At 37.2% G+C, this 17,466-nt stretch overlaps 1 long non-coding RNA gene and 1 pseudogene across 2 annotated transcripts; both read left to right on the top strand.

Annotated features, from left to right (window-relative positions):
• The first annotated feature begins 935 nt into the window (after nucleotides 1-935).
• LOC147476845 (uncharacterized) lies at nucleotides 936-2,501 on the top strand (annotated as a pseudogene).
• A 7,901-nt stretch (nucleotides 2,502-10,402) lies between these two features.
• On the top strand, nucleotides 10,403-12,748 carry LOC147476844 (uncharacterized). 2 transcript variants are annotated; one of them, XR_015208474.1, is made up of 4 exons: nucleotides 10,403-10,640; nucleotides 11,501-11,604; nucleotides 12,221-12,401; nucleotides 12,548-12,745. It is a non-coding gene; the product is annotated as an uncharacterized LOC147476844 (long non-coding RNA). The 2 variants fall into 2 exon arrangements; XR_015208473.1 differs by lacking the exon at nucleotides 10,403-10,640 and having other exon boundaries at nucleotides 10,719-11,604; nucleotides 12,548-12,748.
• Nucleotides 12,749-17,466: the final 4,718 nt, after the last annotated feature.

Here is a 17,466-nt window from a genome sequence, read left to right as displayed (position 1 = left end):
ATCATTTGTGCCTTACAATCTCCCCCCTTCCATGTGCATGAAATCAGAGTTTCAGATGTTGTCTTTGCTTATACCGGGTCCCATACCAAAAGGAGACATTGATGTTTTTCTTGAACCTTTATATGACGAGTTGAAAGAGTTGTAGGAAGGAGTGCCAGCTTATGACATGAACAAAAAAGAAGACTTCACTTTGAAAGCTATACTAATGTGGGGGATCCATGATTTGCCCGCATATGGAAACTTAGCGGGCTGCGTAACACATGGTTACAAAGCTTGTCCTATTTGTGGTGACAACACTTCTTCCATATATTTGAAGTCTAGTAGGAAGAATGTATACCTTGATTACCGTATATTCCTTAAAGGTAATCACCCATTCAGGAGCGGCAAGTACTTGGGACTAGTGGGTAGCAAGAAAAGAGGAGCATAAAATTCCTCCCAAGCGATTAAATGGTGATGCACTTTTGCAAGCGTTGAGTTATGTGAAGTATAAACCTGGTAAGAAGCGGAAGAGAGGCGGTCAAAATGTGGTTAACGACAATGAGGGTAATGTAGTTACATTGGCATGGTACAGAAAGTCCATATTGTTTTTCCTTGTTTACTGGATTCACCATAAAGTTCGTCATGTTATTGATGTGATGCACACGAAAAGAAAATGTTCTGAGCACATACCGACCACGATCCTTAGTAAGAAAGACAAATCAAAGGATCTCGACCGGTGCGAGAGGATATGAGGGAACTTGGCATACACCGAAATCAGTGGATGCAAACTGACCCGCCGCAAGTGGGAAACAAGTTAAACCTACAAAGACCGTTCATTCTAGATAAAGCGGAGAAGATGAATTTTCTTAAAACTTTAAAATTTTGAAGCTCCCATCGGGTTTTCATCTAATCTGAAAGTAACATCGTCGGTCTTGATCCACCTTGTTTGTTTCGTAATGAAATCACATGACTATCATGTGATTATGCAATATCTTTTGCCCGTGCTACTTCAACATGCTTTTCCATCTCATCCCCGATTTTGCGGAGAGCTCTTCACCGGATAAGCTTATTTTTTAACATATTATGTTCGAAAGTTGTAATTGAAAAGAAATCCAAGATGCCAAATACATGGTTGCAAAGGCATTGTGCGTGTTGGAAAAGTACTTTCCACCATCATTTTTTGATATTAGCATCCACCTTGTTGTGCATCTAGCTGACGAGGCATTGATGTGTGGACCAGCTAGAGATCGTTGGATGTATCCGTTTGAGAGGTAAATTATGCTTCTTTCAATCCCCATTGTTTTTGTCTCGGTTTTAAATAAAATTAATAAATGCATTCATGGGTTTATCGCTTAAATAGGTCGATGAAGGAGTGCAAAGATATACCTAGTAACAAACGATTTGTTGAAGGATCGATTGCAGAGTCGTATCTTGTTTCTGAGTCTGTTAGGTATGCAATGGAGTACATTCCAAATCCACGAGACAAAAATCACAAAAGCACTCTTTGGTGAAGTGTTTCTAGATGAAAATGATGAATATATTGATGAGGGGCCTGTGCTTGGAGGTAAAGATGTGATTTTGTCTTCGGAGCAATTTGTACAAATCCGTAGATGGCTACTTTTTCGGTTGGAAGTCGATGGACTTGACGATCACTACAGGTGTTAGTTCTTCGCATGTGTGTCTATTTTCCCGTAATAAATTGACAGATATATATACTAACTTTTTTGGTTAAATTTTAGTGATTATCGTGAGTCTTTGCAATCTAATTCCGAGGCAATAGGAAAGGGATAGCAAAGGCAGTAGAGATACAAACAGATTTTATCGATTTGGTTATATAATAAGGTATTAGTTAATGGAGATAGGAAGATACGATTTTTTATGTTATTATTTACACTTTTTGAATTGTGTTATGTTTTCTTTGTGTAGTTCTTTGGAGAATGATGACACTTCATCTGAATTGTGGTTCTTTTGCTAGAGGGCCATTGTTCAAAGCTAAAAGTTTTCGAAAGTATCCGTTAATGGTTATTTATTTTCTACTAAGTCTCCACGATGAGACCGTTCTTACTCAAGACAGTGGTGTTTGCATGAGTGCAATTACTACATTCACATCAAGTAGGAAAGATAAAAATCCTATCGATGCATCTGCTATGTGGTATGGGGTCATCAAACAAATACTAGAGGTGGATTACACAAATTTCAAGGAAGTGGTGTTTTATTGTATTTGGGTTAGAGTGGAAGATAAGACCAATGGCTGTAAGCTATGCCCAGACTCTAACTTGTTGATGGTAAATTTTAATCGGCTCAAGAGCTCTGACAAAATGTTAGATGAGCCGGCCATTTGCGCCAAAGAAGCCCATCAAGTGTTCTATTCGAGAGATCTAAAAAATCTTGATTGGTGGGTGGTCATACATTCACCAAGGCGAATGACTAGTCAAGTGGACCAGCTAGAAGTACCAGAAGACTTTCAATCTACTCTTGCACAGCAACCTAATTTGAGATCATTGTTAGAACCACGTCGATGATTGTTGTGTGTGTACTTGTAATTTTGAAAACATGTTCAAAATACTAGTTTTCTCTTTTGATGATTATGTACTAGATTTGGATGCTAATATTTTGATATCCTGGTTAATTTGATAGTACGTGCTCTTCCTTTATTTTTTCTTATTTTCTTTTTACTTGATCTATTCTACATTTTTAAGATCTTAATAATTGTTTGTTATATGTCATATTTGAAGTGTTATGAAATCCTTGATAATATGTTTTCAATTGTTGGGAATTGTTAGGTTGTTTTGAATAATGGAGTCGGGGTAATAGAAATACACCTTTGCAAAGCGCATCGGATGCATCTTTCCCAATTGAATGTAGTTCTCGGTCATCCAAAGCGCACAATTAAGAGGTCCTTCGGGAAGTTGCTTGTTGAGGTGTGGTCTAATGGCCAAATTGTTGGACCAAATGCAAGCAACTTCAAGACTGCAATAGGGGAATGAAGTGAGGCTTCATATCCCGATCAACACTAAAGATTGGCGACTAGTGAAAGATGGCTTTAAGGATGCTATTTGGAAAGCCTTGACGGGTTTTTTTTTTGTATTGTTTTTGGTCAACTCTACCTTTCTTTAATCTATATCTCACCATATTGTTTCTTATCAATCACTTTACTCATGGCAGAAGGAATATGAATTTAATGTATCCATTTTTTTCGCTTTCGTCCATGGGTTGAGACAAATTATCCTAAAAAACTTAGGACTGTGAAAGCGACGTATCGGTCAAAGTTCTTGGCAAACACTGAAAGCATTGAAGCAGCTAAGGCAAACTGCCCACCTGGTGTTAATCCAACTCTTTGGGTTGATTTTGTTGACTATGAGCTTCAACCTAAAGTAAAAGGACAGAAATGCAAAAAATGCAAACAATAGGGCAATGAATGATATTGGTACTACTAATGGGAGGAAAACCTTCTCCCAAATACATAAGGAGCTGGTACGTATCACTTTTGAAATAAAAATATCGTTTGATCATGTATAAAATTTGCAAAACAATTAACTATGCTAGTGACTAATATATTTTCTTTTAGTTGTCTTTCTTTAGCACTATTACTAAGCATTGATTATTTGCTTGTAGCAAGAACAAAACCCTCAAGCAAAAGGACTCGGGTAGATGATCGGTGCAAGGGCGTGGAACGCCGTGATGGTTCAATTTTGGCAAGTGCTCGGGAAAAATATGTGAGTAGAAATTTTGTTTCTTTCTATTAACTAAATGTAGTTTTTGATTGCTATCGGATATATTTTTAGATATTTGATTTGATTTTAAAAAATATATATATTGCGGGGATCAAGTGAAAGCGATTCAGAAAGAAGACTAGCGAGTGGAGAGACTAACACGAAGACATCGACTCCGATCGTTGACTGAAGTACTTGGCAAGGAAAAGAAGAACCGCGGTCCGTGGAGTTGGTTCTAATATTACCGTAAAGCTACTACAACATGCTGCTGTGGCAAATGATTTAATCAACCAAATGGCCACTACATCAGTTGCAAAGGTCGAGGCCGACATGGCTTCATTGAAATCAAAGGTCGATGGAGACATGTCTGAGGTCAAATCAATGCTCAAGGTCAATTTTTTCTTTGCAATTAGTGGTAATGGTTAGAGTTGTTAATTCTTGATCCACACATAAAAAATATCCTTGCATCATCTACTCCATCGCAGGTTCTCATTCAACAACAACTATGCAATAATGTGACAGCCAATGCCGAAGCACATATGGGTGTGACTACACCTAGAACTGAACTTGGTTCAAATTCTGCTCAACGGCATTCTTCAACAACTCCTCAGAACTTGACCCCCCGCTTTTTGGGTCGGCTTGCAGCGACCTAGAGTCACATTACTAGATAAGTTTGGTGCGCGAAGTTGCTAAGGGGTCCGTTGATGTTGGTGCAACAATTTGTCATGGCAGAATTTGGTTGGTGGAGAGAGAAGAGTGTATATTGATGAAGTATTGGTTCCGATCTTTGCTGTTTATGACGGTCCACAAGATGGTAATGCAACTTTGAACGCGTGGGTTGAAGGAGGGTATATAGCTTGGCTTGATGGGCGATTGAAGTATGATTGCGTTGTTTGTAGGTTTTAGATCTTTTTTGGATTGCTCTACTTTTTGGTTTTTGTGCTTTAGTTTGGAAACTTAAGAAACAAATATGGCGTTAAACTTTGATGTAGTTGTGGTTGCCATGACTTGGAACTGTTAGTGTTATCATGACTTAGAATCTTAATTGTACATAGATGTCAATTCTTTTTATTAGTTTTATGTCTTGACTTGCCTTGTTGTAAAGAAATCAAGGCCTTCCGTGTATTTAAGTTTAAGTGCGCAGATGGCAACATGGATAGAGATGATGAGATGCTTGGAGCAATTAGTAGTCGGCCGGGGATCGTAAGCCTGGTTAGTTTTTTTCCTTCTTCTTTCCATTAGCTATTTTAATTTGAAGTTTTTACTTTTATTTGCCACTAATGATTGTGTAATTGTTTGATGCATGCAAGGTTCATAATGTTGGAACTCCATTGTTGCTACTTATGATTATCTTAACATTATCTTGGTACATACTATCCTTCTATCTGTTTTTCTTTTTATTATTATTTTGGCTTTTCTAGTATATGAAAACAGTACGTAACTAGTACATACCTTCCTTATGGTTTCGGTATCGCGAGACTGCACTGCACAATGAACCAATGAACACGCGATGATCCTTTCACTCACTTTCTTGAGCCAGAAAAGTTTAAGAGAAGTTCCTTTAGTTACTACGAGTTCCTTTAGCAGTAGAAAATTCTTTTTGATCTCAAGTAAAAAAAATTCAAAAAGTTTTTTTCTGTTTAGAGATTTGTGAGTGGTTTTTTGTTTGACTCCGATATGTTATATTTATGGTAGTGTGTTTTAAAAAAAATATATATTATTATTATAGTTGGTTTATTAATTCTGTTGTTTGGTTTTTACAGAAATTGTAGATAAGAGAGAGAGATATTATCAAACTCAACTCGGTGTGATAATCCCAAGCTAATTCTCACAACTTGTAAAATGTAAGATCTGTTTTGTCATTTTGAGAATTTGATTTTATGGGGATGGGTGGATTGTGGGTTCCGGTCTTTCATCTTATCTGTTAAGGAATTCTCATACTTGGATTCAATTCATGGTCTATTGAGTATTAATCTCTCTTCACATCCGGCAAGTAACCGAATCTTTGTAAATCCTGTGTGGGTTTCTCTTTCCAACTTATGGGCGTTGAAATTTTATTTTCCAAATTTACTTGCATGTGGTGGGAATCTGTGTGCATGAGTAAATGGAGTAATTGGGTGTCATCTGAGATCTTCAATAGGCTTCTACTTGTAGTGGAATCTATATAATATTCTTTTTTATCAAGTGAAGGCATTTTATTTTAGAGAGAATTGTTGTTAGTTATGCATTTCTTTCTCCTTAGTATCACCATAAGTTGGAGCACATTTCTTTCTCCTTTGTTTCAATGCTTTTTATGATTGGAATTATGGTCATTTGTAATGTGACAAGCACATTATCATCTTGTCCGTTTGATCATTTTAGTTGAGGGTTTTTGAATTAATGATCTGTCTTTCAATTTTGTAGACCGTGAATCGTCTTTGAAGAAATTTGGTTCTACGTTAGGTGTTGAATCATTATATGGTATATGTTTGTAAGATATGGTGATACTGAGAAAAGGCTAGATTATGGATATAATGGCTTTCGGTGCCTACAATACCCAAAGCTTCTAGATCATTTCGGGTAAATACTCCTACCATTTTTGTATGTCTTCCTAATTTTACCAAATATGAAAATGGTTCAACTTCTAATTTGTATTTTACGGTTTCGGAGAAAACGCGTTCTTATAAAAAGAAAGTTGAAGACAATAGTATGTGTGCATTTGAGTTGTTTTTGCTACTGTAGGCTGGAAACTTATTGCAAGAGAGAGAAAGTACTCCTATTTCTAGTAATGTATCCCCGAAAAGTTATTGCAAGAGAGGGAAAGTACTCTGCTTCAAGTAATGTATCTTACGGTAGAGTTCAACCCACAATTGTCAAAGATACCATTAAGAAGGAATTGCTAGATGAAGAGAAACCACTAAAACTAGAACCCCGTGATCAAGGAAGCTCGATGAGAGTGTTTTTGCTTCTGAATTTGGCTTGCAAGGTAGCAATAAGGATCGCGTTCGGATAATGGTATTTGCTTGAAGAAGGTGTTTGTGAAAAGCAGAAAAGAAATCGGGAAGGTTACCGACAAAAAACAAAGAGATGTTCTGCGGGATGTCTTTGAATCCTACAAAGCGGGAAGTTGAGCTGAGGCGCAAAAGATTGGTACCTTACCAAATGGTAATGTGCGACACGCGTGCGATTCACGAGTACCCAATGGATTTAGATACTAAACCCCCGCACTTGTAAGTTCGATAGTAGTGTGAAGGTGCCTTTGTGCACCGACCCCATTCTTCATGGTCCTTTTCCTAGGTACCATGATGATGTAAAATTAGTTAGTAAAGATGATGGCGAAAACTTCTTACGGGTGCACCCAACCTAGCACCGTGACTTTGAAGACTTTTAGGGCACCACCGCGTATTGGTGACCGCAGGATAAAGCTGTTGGCATCCGGATCTTGGAAAGTTGCCCGAAATTGAAAGATGGGGATCTTTTTAATAGTGGTAAGCTTCTTTCGGTTTATTTATATCGGTATCCCCCGTTGAGTTGGTATTTTGTTAAATCTTAATTCAATGATCACATTTTAATTGGGGGTTCTCTTATTTTATAGATGGGGACATGAAGCCTGTTTTCCTTGAAGGAAAACTTGTTACACGCGCCAAAGGTCTCAAAGGAGCTATCCTTTTAAGAAAAGGAGGCTATATGAGCAAAGCTCGAGTGTCCACATCCTACGAGGGATCATTAGTGAAGGAAATTCTAGTTCGTTCAAGAAGGTCAAGGATAATGAACTCTATTTTGGAGGAACAACAAATGGAGGTCTATATTTGACCATGTTATCGACTTTGTTTAAGCTGTTTACGCCTTTGTGCAATGTTTTCTTGAAGATCATTGTTTGTTTTGCAGCAAGTGGGGCTTCATGTTCGGTGGCTGCTCAAGACTCGTCCTCCCGGTCAAAGATTCTCATGGTAATAGAAATTGATTATGTGTCCTTGAATGATATTGGCCGACATTTAAGGAGTTCTTACATGCACTTATCTTCCTTATCTCGGTGAAGCTCAATTATCAAGTCCTTCAAGATACGAACTCTTTATCGAGATTCGGAAAGTGCAACTGTTGGTTCATTTGAAGGTATCTGAGCTTCCTATTTTAGTATTGTGGTTTGGACATTCTCATGGCGGTCTTTGTCCCAAATAACTAGCTTTCTTGTCCAACTTGGTTGATTTTTTTATTTAAAAAAGTATCCATCTCTGCTGTTTTTAATTGTGTCTTTGTTGGCATGTTATTTGTTTATAGAGGACAGTAATGGAAGCGGTAAGCTCGCTTTTACTTGGGGAGGTCTCGTGTTGATGTACTTCTGCAGGGAAAGAAGATTAGGGACAACAACAAGACATTACCGCAAACTGGAATCTCTCATAGCAATAAAATTTGGATGGATTGGGCTTCACCTCGAGCCAAATGTTGTAAATTCTCCACCACCTCTCTGCCCTCAAGACCCTCCCTTTCTGCTCCATTGTGAGGCACAACCACTAACTAGGTAAGTGATCTGCTCAAAAAATTTCAAATGATGACACTGTTCTTGTTAAGTACCAGAGACCTTTTGATGTGTCAATCTAATGCTTTCTTGAGCCAGAACAATAGTTACTACGAGTTCCTTTAGTATCGATTCGTTTTTGTTACTACTTGGCATTATTTATTGATAGGGACGTAAAACAGTTTGATGGGTTAGTCATTAGTAGGTTATATGCTTGTATAGGAGGTGAAATAGTATTACAAACATTAATGCTTTGAAAATGCAGAAACTGTCCAGGTTTTAGGATTCGGTTTTCTCTTCAGTAGGTTGCAAAAGTTCGTTCCAAATGAAAGGATTATATAATTTATTTACCGATCAACTTTTCAAACTGTCAGTTTATTGTAGCACTACTTTTATTAGGAGACTGGCCCCAAGATCTTGGGGCCACTCCACCCCTTGCCTATTGGTTTTGACTTTTGAGTTGGAGGCTCCAAAGTTAATCCATTCTCCTCCTTTCTTCCTTCATAAATACTTGTTTTGTGCTTATTGGTAGATAATGATAAACTAAGAGCAAACCTCTTTAATTTACTGTAGGCAGATGGCCTACTTCACACTGCTTGTGGGACACTAAATTATGTTGCTCAAGAGGTATTTTTCTGGTTCTATGCTGTTTAATCATGAATTGGTTTTCACTATTGCATCTTATGACAGTTTGTATTTTTCCGGTGTTTTTCTTATATTAGGTTCTTAATGATTAAGGTTATGATGGAACAACAGCGGATATATGGTCCTGTGGAGTGATTCTTTTTGTTCTTATGGCTCGCTACTTGCCTTTTGTGAGTCAAATCTAATATCTCGCATACAGAAAGGTGACTACTTAAATATGATTTCCTTCCTAATTCAATATTAATATTTGATCGAGAGAAGTGTTGCATGATCTAGTTCACTTTGAAACTACTGATCAACAAGGCTGATTTTACGTGTCCTTCATGGTTTTCGTCCCAAATAAAGAAAACCTAATTAAAGCGCATCCTTGACCCCAATCCTCTTATGTAAGTTGTCTCCACTCTCGAGAAAGCTTCTTCCACGCTAGTGGTTTTATAGTTAAACTTGACCCCAAGCCCAATCTTTGAGCTCGTTTTTTGTCTTGAAATCAGATCGTAGATTTGATGTGTTTGGCTTTTCTATAATGTTACACCTTTTATGTTCCCCAGAGAATTACAATCCCCGACATACTAGAAAATGAATGGTTTAAGAAAGGGTATAGACCACCAGACTTTGAACAAGGAGAAGACGTAAGCCTCGATGATGTTGTTGCTGTATTTAACGACTCAAAGGTATGATCACTAATTTCTGATGAATTGAGCCCTTATGCTTTGTTTTTTTTTTTATTTCTCGTGCTCAGTGGTGTTATTGTAACTGTAAGAGTATGATTATGTTCACCAGCCACTGGTCAAAACAACCAGCAGCATGACTGTTTCCCTTTGCAATTTATCTCCTAAAAATTTCATTTTTCGGACTGACTAATGAATGCTCCTTTGTAATCGTTTGTTTACACCTTCCAACTATAGGGTCTCGTCAGCCGAGAAACACGTTTTACTTCTCAGCGCCCTGCAAATGAAATAATGTCTAAAATAGAGGAAGCTGCCAAACCTCTTGGTTTTAATGTGCACAAGAATAATTACAAGGTAAAACGCTGCATCTTAATATGGTATATTGATAAGGACGCTCCACAAGTTATATGATTAAGCATTTTTAGCAAAATTATTTGATTAACTTGGCAATATGCCAACCATATTGCAGATGAAGTTGAAAGGTGACAAGACTGGAAGAAAGGGCCATCTTAACGCCACGAGGTACAAAATGATTCCTTGAGCAATATGAACTCTGTTCTTATCTGTGGGCTGTTGCTATAACATGGTATTTACTACCTTTTCTTTTCTAGGTTTCAGTTACAATTGATGGTTGTCAAGAAAAGATTCTGCCCTTTTCTGGTCGATCGGGATTGTATATCGAGGGTTCAGTTTCTCCACCGATTTCTGGTGTTGATATAAGAGTTCACTACACCATTTGGGTGATTTACTAACGCACACAATTTCCACTTTCTAATGTTTTATAACCGTTAGTTATTTGCTAACAGTAGACAAGCGTAAGGAATCATTCTTTTCCGTTTGTAAATATATAAAATTACTGTTTGTTTATTTGCTCACGGTATAATAACACTCACTTTCCGCTGGAAACAATTAAAACAAAAAAAAAATAGAAAGGAAATGACATAGATCCAATAAATTCATCGATCTCGAACTCTCATCAGTTTCAGAAAGAGCAGCAACGCCTACGCAAGGGAGAGCTTGGGTGAAGAAGGGAGCACAAACCATCATCTCTTCATCTTCGATAGAAGGTTCTTTCTCCTTTCTGGCCTTCTCTCTTCTCTTCTTCATTTGGTTATGGGATGGAGAAATCGCGGGTTCTAGGTATGATCTTCTCGTCTTCCTTTTATTTAAATTATCTCCTTTTTTCATACTTAGGGTTTTGAGAGGATCGTCGAGAGTGAATTAGTGTTTACAATAAGAAATTTCGATTTTCCAATTTCAATTTTTTAGTTAGGTCTTTGTGGTATAAAATTTAAACTGGTATGTGGGAGTCTATGAATTGGGTTTGCACTTTAAATTCATTCAGTACCTCAATACTTTGAAAATGAGGGGTTAATTTCTAGTGCATGCGGTAGAGATGTTATTAAGATGGTGATAGCGAAGGTGAGTGTTGTATTATGAGGATGGTGTGTGGAACTTTTCTCATTATCAAAATTTCCTAACTATTGTCTAGGAATTTTGCGTGTAGCAGGCGCAGTCTACATTTTAGTCTTTTTTTATTGACAACAACTGCTAAACTTTGCATGTAACTCTCTACAGAGTACTCAATATTAGGAAAGCTTTTTAAAGTTATGTTTCCTAAGCTTTTGTTGGTCAATTGGCGTTTTGCCTTGGGTTTTCACTTTGCATTTGGTAGCTCTTTCTTCTAGTTGGACTTATATTGCTGCCTTTGCTTAGAACTCTTCATTTTGTATTCTTTTCTTGTTGGAATGTCGAAAAGTAATAGATGGTCATATAATCAACTTTTCTCAAATTAAAAGGAAATAAAGCTTGTACTCGCTTGCTTTGTTCTTGGCCTGTCCATCAGAGGCTATACTTCTGTTTGCCTGTATAACACAACAATTTCTTATTTAGCGTTATGCTCGTTCTTGCCTACCATTGTGTGTTTTACAGATTAATTTAACAAAATTGTTTCTTCATCCAGATATTGATACGTTCTTCTTGCTTATTTTTGAAACAAGCTGATGGACTTTCTGTGGAGCTGAACCTTTCGTCTTGTTATGACTTAAGTAGAACGATGTTGTGACTCTATCCCAAAACAACTTTCAGTCATGCAAAAGCAGAAGTATGTCTAACTATTAATGAAATCTAACCTCTTAGTGCCTTCCATTATCGTAATAGCATATAAGTTTTCTCGCCCCTCTTATTTTATTCTTTTTTATTAGACCATAATATATTATATGCATGTACTCTTTAACTACCTCAATAACCCTCACCACAATATTATATTTTATGCATGTACTCTTTAACTACCTCAACCCTCATCACAAGATTAGTTCTTTCAACTGCCAGCCTGCCATTAGTATTGAAGCCTGTGGTATCTCAGTTTGATTTTATTACACTTTGGTTAATGCATTAAAGTTGTCATAAGCTATAGAAGGGTCCCATAAGGACACCCAGGTCTGAGAAGCTTTAATTTTTCATACAAATTTCATTTTCATCTCTTAATCAGACAAAACACGTACCAAAGTGGTTTAATTTATATTTACTTTGTTTGGTACAATGTTGGTTCTATTTTGACTAATTTTGCTTTTGTAGCTGTATTATATATTTTAGAATTTGTTATCATCATTTACCATCTTTTTCTGCCATTACTTAGTTTACTGGTCTCTGTGTATTCTAGTACAACAACTTTACACTTATAATTTTTTTTTGGATGAATTATGTTCCCTTTTTTGTAGGGTTTCTTTTCGATATGATCTTACGACTCCTCATGTTTGCTCCTGATTGTAAGTTGTGATGCATCTTCAAAGAATCACTAAATCCATTCAGCATGGGTGTGCTAGCTCGATTAATTGTTGGCTTGTCACGATTATCTGATTATGAAGTCATTAATGTTTGATTGGGATCCAAGCTGAGAAGGTATATTCCAATTCTTAGTCCTTTTATATTAACTTTGTTTTGTGATAACTTTAATGAGAAATCACATGAAAAGTATTATTTATATATAGTTTGATTCATTGATTGACCTCCAACCCCAAAACCGTTTCCATTGAAATTCTGTGCAGAAGAATCATGTAAGTTGCTTAAGGAAAGGTGCAAGCCTACACAAAAGGGTACTCGGAGTATGTTGCTTAAGTTTTGCCGTCATTCATATGTAAGTATTCGATCAAGTTCGATTGCTCTTCTTCAATTTCGTTGTTATCTAAACTAGCTTCTTGGTATATGTTGTGCAACTACATGTTGTTCTTTATTTTATGTTCTATTAAAGTTGATATAGTTGATATTCATCAGTCAAGAACATGGTTCTTATCGGTTTCTCTCTTGCTTGAGGGTGATTCAAGGTAAGGGATCAGCCACGTAGCTCGAATTATTTGCTACTTTGTTTGAAAATTATGAACGAAATCATTCCCTTGGAGGACCAAGTTCTGGTGTAGGGCTTGAGCTTGCATTTGTTAAAGGTACCAAGTTCTACTTTTAATTTTATATTACTTCACTACTTCACTTTCCCTTACTTATTTTATAGTCTACAATTGGTTTTAGACTTACTTTTCTTTGACATATACTATTCGATGGTTATTCATAAGCTAATTAAGTATTCCTTATTCTTTATTCACTACAATTCAATCAAATATCATGTTGTGTTATTAGAGAAATGAGAAGAGGCCTTCTTGTTCTAGCTCATGTATGCGTATCCTCGTGCTTCCATGTACAAGATAGTAACCATGTGTACATGGGGTGGTGAATAACAAGGTATGTACTGTTGAAGCTGGGTCCAGGTGCTGGTGGGAAGAAGTCATTCTCAACGATCTTAAGGCTAGATTCTTCCTTAGCTGTGATTGTATAAAAGTTTGATGTTCAAAGATGTTTAAGAAAGTCAATTACCATAGTCGTACTAGCTAGCGCATTGCGCTTTTGTAAACTTGCTTTATTTTTTAAATGTACTTGGAATCTTGTTATGTTTTATATATTGTTGTAAATCAATTTTGCTTGAGTGGAGTTCCTTAAAAAACTGTGATACTTGATTTTGGATTACATTCAATGCAAGTATGCAAATTAAGGTAGGTTCAGGTACTCCCCTAGGGTATAGGGAACATTTTTTTTTTGTCAAATTTTACCACCTACCTACTTGGCTAGAAACTGTTACAATACCTTATGGAACCGTTGCTAAGCAATTTATAAAGTAACACATCAACTTTTGAAAAACCGTTATAAATAATTTCAGTAACGCTCTGGAACCGTTACTAAAATTACCGTTTGTAATGGTTTATAAGCGTTACAAAAAAATTTAACAAATTTGCAACACCGTATTACTCACGCAAAAAAACCGTTACAAATAATTTTTGTAACGGTTTCTAACTGTTAATAATAGTTTGTTATGGTATAGTGGTTGTAACTACGCAGATAATAGTGGCGACACTCCTCTGCGAGAAAAGGTGAATTAGTCTTTGGAAACGACATAACCGAACGGATGGTTTCTTTATTGGTGGGCCTCTATATGATGATGCTGATTACTGAGATTGAGGCTTCAAAGGTTTGAAATCTAAATGATTTGATTTTCTTGATAATATATTCTTGGGCTGCTTTGCAAATCTTTTTCCAAACCTTGCGAACCTTTTGTATTGCATTGACAACCCATATGTTTGGATACCTCATATTTAAATTGGACCGCAGATCTAAAATTTGAGTCCTAGTAGTGTTGATGTAGTATGGGGACTTGGAAGTATGCATCTGTTCATCTCTTGCCTTGATTTTATCTATGATGTTGTGATTGACATGCTATTTTAGGATAGCGTATTTGTACACTTGTAGGTGACTAGGTGCAGTGTCTTTGTAAATTAGCTAGTTTCAGTTTTGCCTTTCACTTTCCATTTTATATTGTTTAAAGTGATACTTGATGCATTTTGTCTTTCAATGAGGTGATGTTAAATAGTTATTGTGGTGGGCCTCTAGATAAAGAACGTTGTTCTAATTTTGTGCTTAATTGTTTGCAGCTTCGGTTATCATTTAAAATCAATTGGATCAAGTTCCTTTTCTTGTCGAAGCTTAGTCAAATTGCCATATGTATATACCCTAGAGAAGAATCTTGAGTTATTTCCTTCTATTCTCATTGTCACTAAGTGGTGAAGATGGCTATAGATGAGAACTTGTGCTTTGGGTTCTCTATCTTTTGGTGCCCTCTTTCTTATATCTGTATTCTTGGGGTCCAAAGATTTTCTATTGTTAAGATTGTGTTGTGTTAGACCTTGGTCATACATGGCCCCCGATACATGGCCCGGGTACCTATAGCATCGATAAAGAATCACCACTCTTGAAGCTTTTCAGATCTGTAGAATTAGGAAGAAGCGTCGATGGCGAAGGAGAGGGTCCGATAATCAATTTGCTTCTCCATAGTCTCGACTTAGTACATTCATGTCCACCCACTCTCGGAAGGCTTTGGGAGCTCCTTTTCCGCCTTGAAAACCGGTGAAAATTTTGTACTCATCATATCATTGTATATAAGTATGAGAAGTCAGTCACATAGTTACGCTTCTACTCATCGACATTATTTGACCAAATTTGTATTGGATATTATTTGACCGGGATTTTTTTTTTATTTAGTGGCTACAGTTTACTAACGGATATATCCGTTACAAATAATAGTTAGTAAACAAGTGACCACATCCATTACTAACGGTTATATCCGTGAGAAACAAATTATTTTCCGCTAGAAACCTGGCGCCAAACTTGACTAACACTTATATCCGTTACAAATGACAAATTTAATCGGGTCCACGAAGTTGTTGGCTATCCGTTACAAATAATTTTAGTAACGGATATAAACCGTTACTAATATTATTAATCGATGAACGGTTATATCCGTTTACTAAAGTTAACCTAAGTGAGAGTGGCGTGAGAACTAACGGATATAACCGTTAGTAAAAATATTAATAACGGATATAACCGTTAGTAAATGTCTTTTCGGTGTAGTGTTTGTCCGTTCTTTTTGGCACCGCTACGACATTAGCAAGCCATTTCGGGTAAGTAACTTCGTCGGATAAAGTTAACCGCAAGTAGCTTATCAATCTCCTCTTTAACTTTGAGCTTCGATCAGGTGCCATTCTTCTTGGTTTTGCTTAACCGGCCCGAAACTTGGATCAATGTCAAGTTTATGACAGCAAATGGGTCTTCGAAGGGTCTATTTCCTCGATTTTTTCCGAAGATATGCTTATTTCATTTGTAAAGGGAAACCAACTCTTGTTGTTCTACACTCGAAAGTTCAGTGAAATAAAAGTGGTTTTTCTGCTGAATCTCCTACTTGCACTTCCAAAAGTCGATCCATTGTCGTGGCCCCTTGCACATGAGCCTCAATATTATAGATGGAGGGCACGCCGGCTTGGTAACTTTAACTTCAAGGGGGTACTTGCAAGGATCGTATTACCTCGAACTTCAGATTTTTATAGTCATCCATTGCTTTGTCATGACAGGAATGGGTAGATACCGGTCACTACTGAACCTTGCAAATATGCCGGAGAATGGGAACTTGACACACCGATGAAATGTGGAGACTATGACCCCATGGAATGTATCCAATCTTTGCCCAAAATTGCGTTATAGTGGGATCGACGGTCCATCAATAAGAAATCGAGCTCAACTTCTTTGTTCATTAATTTGATTGGTAAGGTAATTCTTCCAACAAATGAAGATGTTGTCCCATCAAAACCGATGATAGGATTGTCTTTGGCGATGATCATACCCTCGCGAAGTTGCATCCGAGAATAACATCCCATGAAAATGGCGAAGTGGATTTGGCGTGGTCGATCATCATACCCGTTGAACACGAGAAGCACCTATAGACACGAAATTATAACTGCGTCATAGTGAGGGTGATATACACCACGGAGATCATCATCAGTGAATCGGATGGGCTCTTCTTCAGAAGTCTCGGTCTGGATTCCTTTGACAAAATCGACTTTGTTGATACGGTTAAATTCACCAACATAACTAACTTTCAAACGCTTTTGATTCTTACTCTGACTTTTGGAAAGAGACTCAACATGAGAATGGGAGACATTAATGACATGCTCATAAGTTGTAGCAACTGCCTGTTGAGAGTTTTTCGTAAGATATTCGTTCAAAAGTCCTTTCTCCACTAATTTCTGAATCCGACCCCGGAGAGAGTGACAAAGTTCTGTCTCATGGCCATAGTCATTATGGAATTTACACCACAAGGCTTTGTCCCTTGTCGCTTTGGTATCTTTTGAAAGTGGATACGGCGGGGAAAGAAGATTCCCACTTTTCAACTTCATATATACCGAGTACTTGGCATTGACGGGGTTAGTTTTAGCTCGGTAGAGTTTTTCCATCCGCGATTGAAATTGACTTGCTTCTCGATTGTCATTCTTTCCATTGTTATGTTGTTGATCCGATCGTTCTTGCGCCCGGCTTAAAATTTTTGCTTTCAGAAAAATCTTTACTCTCGAATATCTTTGTCCCCTTGTCGCTTTTCGCCCGATAGGTTCTCCTCGATCACGGATGTGTTGTTCAGCCCTAACATACGATCGTATCGAGTTTTAAAGGGACATCTTTAATTAGAGAGTGGTAAAGATCCCTTACAATGAAGTTGAACTTCGTCTCTTTCATAATATAATGCTTCTTTTAAAGGCTTAAAAGAAGCATCCCATCGAAACTTCGGAACATCTGCTGCGCCTTCAAAACCTAGTAACAAAAGTATGTAACTTCGCCACGTTGTTGCTTGATGTTCGAAGTGAGTCGACATCCTTTGGCGTCTTGCAATTGTGGCGGAAACGATTAACAAACTGATTTTCTAGTTCATTGAATTGGTGAATTGATCTTGAAGGCAACTCACTAAACCCGGTAATGCTTCTCCCTTTAGAGTCGATGGAAAGAGCTTATATATGGCGGATCATCTCCACCCCATAACACCAACTTATTTTTGAGCGATAGAACATGCAAGCCGGGATCTCCTTCCGACTCATCATAAAGT

This window comes from Coptis chinensis, chromosome 9 (assembly GCF_015680905.1).
Source record: "Coptis chinensis isolate HL-2020 chromosome 9, ASM1568090v1, whole genome shotgun sequence".
Lineage (NCBI taxonomy): Eukaryota > Viridiplantae > Streptophyta > Magnoliopsida > Ranunculales > Ranunculaceae > Coptis > Coptis chinensis.
The sequence above is the reverse complement of the archived record's forward strand: the minus strand, read 5'-3'. Positions and strand labels throughout refer to the sequence as shown.